The sequence below is a fragment of the Lethenteron reissneri genome, unplaced genomic scaffold (genome assembly GCF_015708825.2).
Source record: "Lethenteron reissneri isolate LAM-NWPU_2019-01 unplaced genomic scaffold, ASM1570882v1 scaffold_1157, whole genome shotgun sequence".
Taxonomy (NCBI): Eukaryota; Metazoa; Chordata; class Hyperoartia; order Petromyzontiformes; family Petromyzontidae; genus Lethenteron; species Lethenteron reissneri.
This window is the reverse complement of record NW_026890846.1, coordinates 14,169-26,616: the sequence shown is the minus strand read 5'-3', so window position 1 is coordinate 26,616 and position 12,448 is coordinate 14,169. Positions and strand designations below refer to the sequence as shown.

General features: G+C 54.7%; 1 long non-coding RNA gene across 1 annotated transcript; it reads left to right on the top strand.

Annotated features, from left to right (window-relative positions):
• The first annotated feature begins 58 nt into the window (after window positions 1-58).
• On the top strand, window positions 59-9,643 carry LOC133361636 (uncharacterized). Its single transcript, XR_009757400.1, has 3 exons — window positions 59-80; window positions 4,584-4,653; window positions 9,480-9,643. It is a non-coding gene; the product is annotated as an uncharacterized LOC133361636 (long non-coding RNA).
• Window positions 9,644-12,448: the final 2,805 nt, after the last annotated feature.

Sequence of the window (12,448 nt, the reverse complement as noted above, 5' to 3'; positions counted from 1 at the left end):
TCCTCCTCCTCCCACGTCGTCCTCAAGCGCCAGCGGAGCCTCACGGGGCGAGGTCAGCCCACGGAGCAGGAGAGAAAGAGGTACACACACTTATACATATTACATACACATATTATACATACCAAACACATACAACCACACATATATACATACATATACATAACATAACACATACATACACACACTACATACACATACATATATATACATACACACACATACACACACATACTACACACATACACACATACCACACCACATACACATACATATATACAACAACAACACACAAACCGCCATTCGCCACTAAGTGGCGGTGACTCACCACGACGCTTGTGCCAGGCCATGTGCACCTTGAGGCTACCACGTGAAGTGTCGAACACCCCGCTGGGCAGGAGGTCACGGGGCAGACCCAGCAGGTGCCACGGGTCGACTGACTGTGATGACCGAGACGACTGGCTGATGCACCACCTGTGCCCCCTACTGTGCCAACTTGCTGTGGCTTTAGCCACCCAGCACTCCACTCGTTGTTGTGAGCGTCGCTCACAAGGCTGATCTTGACACTGCTGGTACCAGTCATCGGCAAGTCCACTCAGCTCCACGTCCTCCTGTACCAAATCACACCATCTCTTCTATAACCCTGCCGCGCCAGTTTCGCCCCTTGTTCCGGCCGAACAAGAAGCTGTTTAGCCTGCGGTGGCTGGCCATGCGGCTACATGACCACCAACGCAGCCTTGCCTGCTGGAGGTGCTCACCGATGGGACTTTGCCCAGATCTTTCAAGGATTTGTGATCCTTGAAATATCTGGGTACCGGCGAAGATGTTCCATTAGGGGAGTGCACGTTTCGCAAGCGTGAGAAGGAGGGAATGACCGTGGCCGAGAAGACCTGAAGCTTCCACATAGCGTTACGCAACCGAAAAAGATACATGCCTTCGACTGATTCGGATGAGACCTCTGCTGTTAAACCAGAACGGTCATAAGCACACTGCCCGGTATGGGAAACTCTCCACTCTCTTCACAACTTCCCCATCACCGATTAGGAGTTGGGGGGTGGAGTGTCCGATGGTACACAAATACCAAGGCAAGTGCTTAGTTTTGGTGGGGTGATGGTAAGGCCCCACCTCTTAGTGGCACACTCCAGTTTTCAGCAGCACGTCTCCAACTCCTCCTCTGAATGAGCACATTACCAAATCATCGGATACATAACGTGGTTGACCAATAGGGAGCCATCCCTTGACCGCACCCGGGCATCGTATCAGCCTCTCAGTATATCTGTACCAAATGGAAATTCCCCTGGTACAGCTATTGAAGGCTTCACGAACTACGTGGTCAAAATAGATGTTAATAATGTGGGAGCCGAGGACATCCTGTCGCACCCCAAGGTGTACAGAGAAAGGCTCCGACTCCCGGCCACGTAGTTTTACCCGGGCCCGCTCACCATCATGAAGGTCCTTAATGAATCGTGAGCAGAGGGTCAGGGACTCCGAAAGCATGAAGACCAACCCAGAGCCCCGGCCTACTGATGGTAATCATAGGCCTTGACCAAGTCAATAAAATAGAGATGTAGTTCTTGTTGGAATTCCCTACACCTCTGCTGTAGCAGACGGACAGAAAATATGGCATCTATACAGGACCGCCCTTTCCGAAACCGCATTGGGTTCCGCAAGCCTCTCTCAGCGTGCCTAGCAAGGCGATGTTGAATAATCCTTGCCAGGATCTTTCCCGGCACACTGAGGAGTGAGATGCCCCTGTAGTTGTTACAGTCTGTGCGGTCCCTTCTTAAAGAGGGGGACCACCAGGGCATCCTTCCAATCCTGCGGAGCCCGTCCAGCGGTCCAGACTGTTGTTATGATGTCATATAGGGCAATCTGTGCACAAGCACCACCCTCCACACAGCATTGTCGCTTGGGAGATCATCTGCCCGGTTGCCTTTCCTGGTCTCAGCTCTGGATTGCCTTCAGTACTTCCTCAACGGATGGCACCTCAGTCAGCCACTCACAGGGGGTGACTTCTTCTTCCAATATTGAGGCACCGAAGCCTCAGCAGGGTTATCCCCACTTTGTGCCATGATATTTTTCTGGCTGAGAGATTTCCCTCCCCCAGGAGCTCAGAGAAATGCTCAGCAAATCTGCAAACCTGTTCCTGGGGGTCGGAGATTGGATCACCGTTTTTTCCCCTAATGATGGTAATAGGTGTGGCGCTGCAGGTTACTTTTTTGATGGAGTTAAATAGGAAATTGTGATCCGCGACCACCACCCATCCTTGCAGCGCCTCACGCCTCTCCGAACCTCCGAGCGAAGCCTCATTCTCCGACGTGGGATGTTGTAGCTGATGAGAGTGGGCCTGTCGCTTTTTCTCAACTATCCTGAACACCTCCTCTGTCAGCCAGGGTCTCTGGGGAGGTCTGGACCGCATACCCAAAGCAGCCATTGCAGCTGCGTGAGTCACAGTCCTAAACCTCGCCCATTTACCCTCGACATCAGCTTCTCGACTGACTCAGCCCTTCATCTTCGACCCAAGATGCGCCCCTTCACGATGAGGCGTTACGTCATGCAGCTAACCGCAGTAACCCCTCAGGTGTCACCCTGCCATTACACATACACAAGACAAAGATCCTCCGTATAGCCTTAACAGACTGTAGGGGCAAGTGCTGTTAGCGAGCACCTATGAAGGCCGGCACGGCACACGAGGGGTGTGTGGCCAGCACCACGCCCGACCGCCTTTGTCTCCCCAGTGGCGATGTTTACACACCGCACCAGGTACTCATTTCAGGCTGAGTCGACCTACGGGAGGCCCAGGACCGGTTCAGATAATCGTCACTGGTGTTGGCCGTGAGCGGGAATCGAACCCGGGTCGCCGGGTTCATAGCGCAGCGTAGCGCTAACCGCTACACTACCGCTCCCCATTCACATACACACACATATACATACACACACATATGTAGTAAGTTCGAGGAGACGATGTCGAAGTTGAGGCACACTCTGTTTATTAACCCAGGGACAGGCACAATAGTTGAAGGGGTATCGACCCCTTCACCCGTACTATGGGAACCCACCCTAGTACTAAGCCCCCTGTCCTGTTCCCCAGTCCTCCTCTACTGGGCTACGGGAGGCTGACTGATCTGGCCCTGGCAAGCACAGATCTCGGCACCAGCTAACCAGCCTTGCCCTGATAAGGGCAGCGGTCTGGAAGCTTTTGGGCCGCGCCGCTGGCTTACCCGGCTCGGCCCTTATAAGGCGAGACCGGGGAGTCCCAGGGCCTAATCTCCGAGTCTTGGATCTTCACTGGTCAGCTTCGTGTCGAACTGCCTCGAGCTCTTTGGGTCTCCACCTTTTATAGGGATCACCTCCGAGGGCTGGGGGCGTGGGCAATAACGGATGCGGACGTCGGTGTGACCACCCGTGTATGTGAGTGCCAACACCCCTGTGTTTGTTGTCCGCCGTTTCTCCCGTAATAATCCCTACACATACACACACATACACACACATATACATACACACACATATACATACACATACACACATATACATGCACACACATACACACACATATACATACACACATAAACATACACGTGTAATATGAAGATGCATATTGTGTGTGTGTCTGGGGGGGGGGGATAACTGGGCGATGGTGATTGGCTCTGCCGGCCTCAGCCCGCAGCCAATGGGATGTCGAGCCAGAGGCGTGGCCCTGGGGCTGCACAGCAACATCTAGAAGGTTCCAGGGGTGAGGCTGCTGATTGGATGGGTGGCATCACGTGGGCCACGTGGTGTAAGGGGTAGAGAGACACAAGCTCGTGGTCAGTGTGGAGAGCAGAGGTCGCAAACGGGTTTTGATTCCTTACCCCCTGTACCCGATTACCCGTACCCGACACCCGTACCCGGCCGCACCAGGGTCGTAAACGGGTACCCGTACCCGGCCGTACCCGTACCCTACCCGTACCCAGCTGGGTACGGGTACCCGTTCCCTACCCGTACCCTACCCGAAACGAGTGACAAACGGTTACTCACCGGTGACTCACGGCCTACCTGTACCCGTACCCTACCTATACCCGATACCCGTACCCTACCTGTACCCGGCTGGGTACGGGTACCCGTTCCCTACCCGTACCCTACCCGAAATGAGTGACAAATGGTTACTCACCAGTGACTCACGGCCTACCCGTACCCGGCCGCACCAGGGTCGCAAACGGCTACCCGTACCCGGCCGGGTACGGGTAGCCGGGTATCGGATACCCGGTTGCAACCTCTGGTGGAGAGGTGTGAGGGCGAGCGAGCGAACGCCACACTGGAGTAACGGGGGAAAAGGAACCCGGCGTGTGAGGGAGCTGTGTACATGGAGAACAAATACAGACCAGACAAAAGACACGATATCGTCCGGAGCGGATTTATGACACATCTGTCTCTGTGTGGTGAATCTATGGGTGTCTGTGTGGTGATGTCTATGGGTGTTGCGTGGTGATGATGTCTATGGGTGTCTGTGTGGTGATGTCTAGGGTGTCTGGTGTGGTGATGTCTATGGGTTGTCTGCGTGGTGGAGTGCCGCTGTGGGTGAGTGCTGTCAATGTGGTTACCCACAGCCCCGTCTTCAACCAAGGAGTGTGGTACGAGAAAAAAAGACGCAGTTCGCGGACACTGTCCAGCTCAAAGGTCGGTGTGTGCGTACGTGTGTGTGTGTACGTTGTGTGTGTACGTGTGTGTGTGCGTACGTGTGTGTGTGTACGTGTGTGTACGTGTGTGTGTACGTGTGTGCGTACGTGTGTGTACGTGTGTGCGTACGGTGTGTGTGTACGTGTGTGTTGTACGTGTGTGGTGTACGTGTGTGTGTACGTGTGTGTGTACGTGTGTGTGTGACGTGTGTGCCGGACGGGGCAACACTGTCGTGGGCAGTGCTGTGGGGGGAGGGCCAATGCCCATTGGCCTCTCCCCTCATGGCATCTGTGACCACCACAGTGGCTAAACGGGGGCTCTGGACGGCTGCGAGGGGCTGGTAACCCCTCCACCTTCTATTAATTACCACGAAACACGAATTAAACATAAACCTGTAACTAATAAGCTTGTGCCGGAGGCCCCGGGGGGTCAGGCTTTTATGACGTCTCCTGGCCAAACCCCATTTGGCGGAGCCAGGAGATTGAATCTTCACCCTCGGGGCTCCTCCAGAACAACGAAAAACCATTGCGGTTGGCCACGTGGAATGTTCGAACGCTCACTGCGGAGGAGAGGCTGCCACTCCTTTGTCGGGAGCTGGACCGGTACCGCCTGGATCTCTGTGGCATTCAGGAGGTCCGGTGGACCGGTTCTGGCTCTTGAGGGGGGGCAGTCCTCTACTCGGGGCAGGAGACTGCCAAACAACAGGGTGTGGCTCTTCTTCTGAACAAAAGAATGAAGGGGGCGTGGGAGGTGTGGGAAGCTGTAAGCCCCAGGATACTTTGGGCTCGCCGTCCCATCAACCGGAGGCGAGGAGTGGTGGTCGTGGTTACTTATGCCCCCACCGAAGACGAACATCCGTGGAGGGATGCAGGCAAAGCCGATGAGTCAGACGCTTTCTATGACCTCCTGTCACAGGTGCTGGCTAAAGTGGCCACTCGGGACTTCAATGCCCGAGTTGGTCATGATGCTGGCACCTGGTCTGGAGTGATTGGAGGGCATGGGCCAGATCAGCTCAATAACAATGGTAGGAGGCTGCTAGATTTTTTGTGCAGCCCATGGGCTTGTAATTACCAACACGCTCTTCCGGCATCGGCGCATCCACACAACATCATGGATGCATGCCGGGTCCAAGCAAGAACATCTGCTGGACTACATAGTGACGGACCAGCGGATGCGAGCCATGTCCTTGACACCAGGACCTACCGTGGAGCTGATCTGCCCTCTGACCATCGACTAGTCATCTGTAAGATGCGCCTGCCATTTATCCACTCCGGTGGTGGGTGTACACCCAGGATCCCATTCCAACCAAAAGTGGCCTGGTCTCAGTTAGCTGATGAAAGTTGCAAGAGAGAATTTCATCATCGCTTGCAGCTGGGGTTGGCATCGTCCCCCACTCCACCTGATGTCGAGGGTAAATGGGCGAGGTTTAAGACTGTGACTCATGCAGCTGCAATGGCGGTCCAGACCTCCCCAGAAACCCTGGCTGACAGAGGAGGTGTTCAGGTTAATTGAGAAAAAAGCGACAGGCCCACTCTCATCGCCTACAGCATCCCACGTCAGAGAATGAGGAGGTTTACCGCAGCCTTCGCTTGGAGGTTCGGAGAGCCGTAAGGCGCTGCAAGGAAGGGTGGTGGTCGCGGGTTGCTGAGGAGATGGAATCTGCCTCAGTGGCCTGCGATCACAAATCACTATTTAACTCCATCAAAAAAGTAACCTGCAGCGCCACACCTATTACCATCATTAGGGGAAAAAACGGTGATCCAATCTCCGACCCCCAGGAACAGGTTTGCAGATTTGCTGAGCATTTCTCTGAGCTCCTGGGGGAGGGAAAATCTCTCAGCCAGAAAAATATCATGGCACAAAGTGGGGATAACCCTGCTGAGGCTTCGGTGCCTCAAATATTGGAAGAAGAAGTCACCCCCTGTGAGTGGCTGACTGAGGTGCCATCCGTTGAGGAAGTACTGAAGGCAATCCAGAGCCTGAGACCAGGAAAGGCACCGGGCAGAGATGATCTCCCAAGCGAAATGCTGTGGGAGGGTGGTGCTTGTGCACAGATTGCCCTATATGACATCATAAACAACAGTCTGGACCGCTGGACGGGCTCCGCAGGATTGGAAGGATGCCCTGGTGGTCCCCCTCTTTAAGAAGGGAGACCGCACAGACTGTAACAACTACAGGGGCATCTCACTCCTCAGTGTGCCGGGAAAGATCCTGGCAAGGATTATTCAACATCGCCTTGCTAGGCACGCTGAGGAGAGGCTTGCGGAACCCCAATGCGGTTTCAGGAAAGGGCGGTCCTGTATAGATGCCATATTTTCTGTCCGTCTGCTACAGCAGAGGTGTAGGGAATTCCAACAAGACCTACATCTCTATTTATTGACTTGGTCAAGGCCTATGATACCATCAGTAGGCCTGGGCTCTGGGTTGGTCTTCATGCTTTCGGAGTCCCTGACCCTCTGCTCACGATCATTAAGGACCTTCATGATGGTGAGCGGGCCCGGGTAAAACTACGTGGCCGGGAGTCGGAGCCTTTCTCTGTACACCTTGGGGTGCGACAGGGATGTCCTCTGGCTCCCACATTATTTAACATCTATTTCGACTGCGTAGTTCGTGACGCCTTCAATAGCTGTACTGGGGGGAATTTCCATTTGGTACAGATATAATGGGAGGCTGATCGACGCCCGGGTGCGATCAAGGGATGGCTCCCTATTGGTCAACCACGTTATGTATGCCGATGATTTGGTAATAGCTGCTCATTCAGAAGAGGAGTTGGAGACGCTGCTGCTGAGACTGGAGCGTGCCACTAAGAGGTGGGGCCTTACCATCAGCCCCACCAAAACTAAGCACCTGCCTGGGTATTTTGTACCATCGGACACTCCACCCCAACAACTCCCAATTGGTGATGGGGCAGTTGTGGAGAGAGTGGAGAGTTTCCCATACCTGGGCAGTGTGCTTATGACCGGCTCCAGTTTGTCAGCAGAGGTCTCACTCCGAATCAGTCGAGCGGCAATATCTTTTCATCGGTTGCGTAACGCTGTGTGGAAGCTACCTGGTCTGTCGCTCCGCACGAAGCTTCAGGTCTTCTGGGCCACGGTCATTCCCTCCCTTCTCTACGCTTGCGAAACGTGGACCCCCCTAATGGAGCATCTTCGCCGGTTGAAAACATTTAGGCTGGCCTGCCTACGATCCATCTTGGGTTTAACCAGGCTGGATTGTGTGAGGAGCTCACAAATCCTTGAAAGATCTGGGCAAAGTCCCATCGGTGAGCTCCTCCGGCAGGCAAGGCTGCGTTGGCTGGGTCATGTAGCCCGCATGCCCAGCCACCGCATGCCTAAACAGCTTTTGTTCAGCCGGATCGAGGGGGCTAAACGGGCGCGGCACGGGCTAGAGAAGAGATGGAGTGATGTGGTGCAGGAGGACGTGGAGCTGAGTGGACTTGCCGATGACTGGTACCAGGTGTCAAGATCGGCCTTAGTGGAGGAGGCTCGTGAAGGACGCTACTGGGCAGTTGGAGGCAGTCGCCCTCCAACATCAAAGGAGGGCGGAGGAGCGACGCTCACAACAATGAGCGGAGCGCCGGGTGGCTAAAGCACAGCAAGTTGGTACAATAGGGGGCACAGGTGGTGCATCAGCCAGTCATCTCGGTCATCTTGGTCAGTCGACCCGTGGCACCCGTGACCTCCTGTCAGCGGGCGTTCGACACTTCACATGGCCTCAAGGTGCACTTGGCCTGGCACAAGCGTCGTGGTGACGTCACCGCCAATTAGTGGCGAATGGCGGTTGTTGTTGTTGTGTAAGTGGTGTGTGAACGTGTGTGTGTGAACGTGTGGTGTGTACGTGTGTGTGCGTACGTGTGTGTGCGAACGTGTGTGTGTGTACGTGTGTGTGTGTACGTGTGTGTGTGAACGTGTGTGTGTGTAAGTGTGTGTGAACGTGTGTGTGAACGTGTGTGTGTACGTGTGTGTGCGTACGTGTGGTGTGCGTACGTGTGTGTGCGTACGTGTGTGTGCGTACGTGTGTGTGTGTACGTGTGTGTGTGAACGTGTGTGTGTGTACGTGTGTGTGTGTGAGCGTGTGTGTGTGTGTACGTGTGTGTGTGAACGTGTGCATGTGTACGTGTGCGTGTGTACGTGTGCGTGTGAACGTGTGTGTGTGTGTACGTGTGTGTGTGTACGTGTGTGTGTGAACGTGTGTGTGTGTGTGAACGTGTGTGTGTGTACGTGTGTGTGTGAACGTGTGTGTGTGTACGTGTGTGTGTGTACGTGTGTGTGTGTACGGTGTGTGTATGTGTGTGTGTGTACGTGTGTGTACGTGTGTGTGTGAACGTGTGTGTATTACGTGTGTGTACGTGTGTGTGTGTACGTGTGTGTGTGACGTGTGTGTGTACGTGTGTGTGTGTACGTGTTGTGTGTACGTGTGTGTGTACGTGTGTGTGTGTACGTGTGTGGTGTGTACGTGTGAACGTGTGCGTGTGTGCGTGTGTACGTGTGGTGGGTGTGAACGTGTGTGTGTGTACGTGTGTGTACGTGTGTGTGTACGTGTGTGTGTGTACGTGTGTGTGAACGTGTGTGTGTGTACGTGTGTGTGTGTTAGTGTGCGTGTGTACGTGTGCGTGTGTACGTGTGTGTGTGTACGTGTGTGTGTGTACGTGTGTGTACGTGTGTGTGTGTACGTGTGTGTGAACGTGTGTGTGTGTACGTGTGTGTGTGTTAGTGTGCGTGTGTACGTGTGCGTGTGTACGTGTGTGTGTACGTGTGTGTGTGAACGTGTGTGTGTGTACGTGTGTGTGTTTACGTGTGTGTGTGTGTGTACGTGTGTGTGTGCAGAGATTGTTTCTGGATCCGTACTCGTCCTCCGAAGACAGCGACAATGACGACAACTTCCCAAACACACAGACTCAGTGACACACACACAGACACACACACACAGACTCGGTGACACACACACAGACACACACACAGACACACACACAGACACACACACAGACACACACACAGACACACACACAGACACACACACAGACACACACAGACTCAGTGACACACACACAGACACACACAGACTCAGTGACACACACACAGACACACACAGACACACACACAGACACACACAGACTCAGTGACACACACACAGACACACACACGTACACACACACAGACTCAGTGACACACACACAGACTCAGTGACACACACACAGACACACACACAGACACACAGACACACACAGACTCAGTGACCACACACACAGACTCAGTGACAACAAAGATCCCCCATATAGCCTTAACAGACTGTAGGGGCAAGTGCTGTTAGCGAGCACCTATGAAGGCCAGCACGGCACACGAGGGGGTGGGTGGCCAGCACCACGCCCGACCGCCTTTGTCTCCCTAGTGGTGATGTTTACACACCGCACCAGGTACTCATTTGAGGCTGAGTCGACCTAGGGGAGGCCCAGGACCGGTTCAGATAATCGTCACTGGTGTTGGCCGTGAGCGGGAATCGAACTCGGGTCACCGGGTTCATAGCGCAGCGCGCTAACCGCTACACTATCGCTCCGTGTCGCTGTGTGTGTCGCTGTGTGTGTCTGTGTGTGTCTGTGTGTGTGTCACTCAGTGACACACACACAGACACACACACAGACACAGTGACACACACACAGACTCACACACAGACACACACACAGACTCAGTGACAAACACACAGACTCAGTGACACGCACACAGACACACAGACACAGTGACACACACACAGACACACACACAGACACACACACAGACTCAGTGACACACACACAGACACACACACAGACTCAGTGACACACACAACAGGCACACACACAGACTCAGTGACACACACACAGACCTCAGTGACACACACACAGACTCAGTGACACACACACAGACACACACAGACACACACACAGAACACTCACAGACACATAGACACACACGGAGACACACACAGACATACACAGAGACACACACATAGACACACAGACACACACAGAGACACACACACAGACACACACAGAGACACATAGACACACACAGAGACACACAGACACACACACAGACTCAGTGACACACACAGACACACACAGACACATAGACACCACACAGACACACTCACAGACAAACACACACACAGACACACACAGACACACAGCTGAAGTGGGCTACTCAAGCTGCTCGCTCTGCTATTGGGTGTCGCCCGTCGATTTGGAAGTAATCCCGCGGCAACGCCGCCTCAAGAGAACGACGACCCACAAAAGGGTTTTGAAGTTATATCCGTTGACTCGTGAACCGAATAAATCCGTGTTCCTCGTTGAGTCTCGTCATCGTTTTTATTTTCTTACCTATAAACGACACTTTTTACAGGTAGGAACAATGTACCACACTGCTGCCCACCAGGGATTATTGTCTGTCTGTCTGCCGTGGATAAATAAATATATAATATAGACAGCTCTCTGATTGGTGGAGACCTACTGCCGGTACGGAGAGGGGAGGGGCCTAAGGAAGGGGGGGGTCAGAGGAGGGGCCTGAGGGGGGGGGGGGGGTCAGGGGAGGGGCCTAAAGATATGGGGGGGGTCAGGGGAGGGGCCTAAGGGACGGGGGGTCAGGGGAGGGGCCTAAGGGAGGGGGGGTCAGGGGAGGGGCCTAAGGGAGGGGGGGTCAGGGGAGGGGCCTAAGGATATGGGGGGTCAGGGGGAGGGGCCTAAGGGACGGGGGGTCAGGGGAGGGGCCTGAGGGGGGGGTCAGGGGAGGGGCCTGAGGGAGGGGGAGGGGCCGATAGTGAAGGGGGCTGTCTGCCTGGCTGGCTGCCTGGCTACCTCAAGTCACGTGATCTTGTACACAGGGAGAGGAACAGCAGGTTCCACACTGCACACCAGGGATTATGTTCTGTCTGTCGTGCACGAATGCGCTGTCCAACCAAGTTCCGACCTGCACACTGCGAAGGAACATGTTTTTTTCCGTGTGTCTGTCTGTCCGTCCGTCTGTCTCCGTGTGGACGCTAGACTTGCGAAGGGTTTGGCTCGCGAGCCTTGGAGTTGACGTTGACGACGAGTCGCTGGTTTCCACGCCGCAAGCCCCGCGGTGAGCGGCGCTGTTCCGCTTTCCCATCCGGAAACTTGAAAGTAGTTAAATGAACAGTTTGGTGCCGTTATTTCGCATCGTTTAAAAAACACGTTCCTTCGGAGTGGGCAGGTAGGAACTTGGTTGGACAGCGCATTCGTGCACGACAGACAAATAATCCCTGGGTGGGCAGTGTGGAACGTGCTGTTCCTCTACCTGTGTACAAGATCACGTGACTCTATGTAGCCAGGCAGCCAGCCCCCTTCACTATCGGCCCCTCCCCCTTGCTTAGGCCCCTCCCCTTAACCCCCCCCCTCCCTTAGGTCCCTCCCCCTTAGGCCCCTCCCCCCTTAGACCCCTCCCCTGACCACCCCCCCATATCCTTAGGCCCCTCTCCTGACTCCCCCCCTTCCCTTAGGCCCCTCCCCTGACCCCCCCCTCAGGCCCCTCTCCTGACTCCCCCCTCCCTTAGGCCCCTCCCCTCTCCGTACCCGGCAGTAGGTCTCCACCGAGCGGGGAGCTCACACGGCCGAATCGAACGAAGAACGCCACTTGACCGACTCGGAACGAGACGGTTCCGGGCCAAAAGCAGAGCCGGTCTCGAACGCACCGCCCAGACACGGAGGGTGACACGCCCCCTCCACCACTCTAGCCATGACTGCCCCACGGTGGCTAGGAGATGTTGACTACCTCGCCTGGTGCGCAGGAGGTCTGTGTCTCTCTCT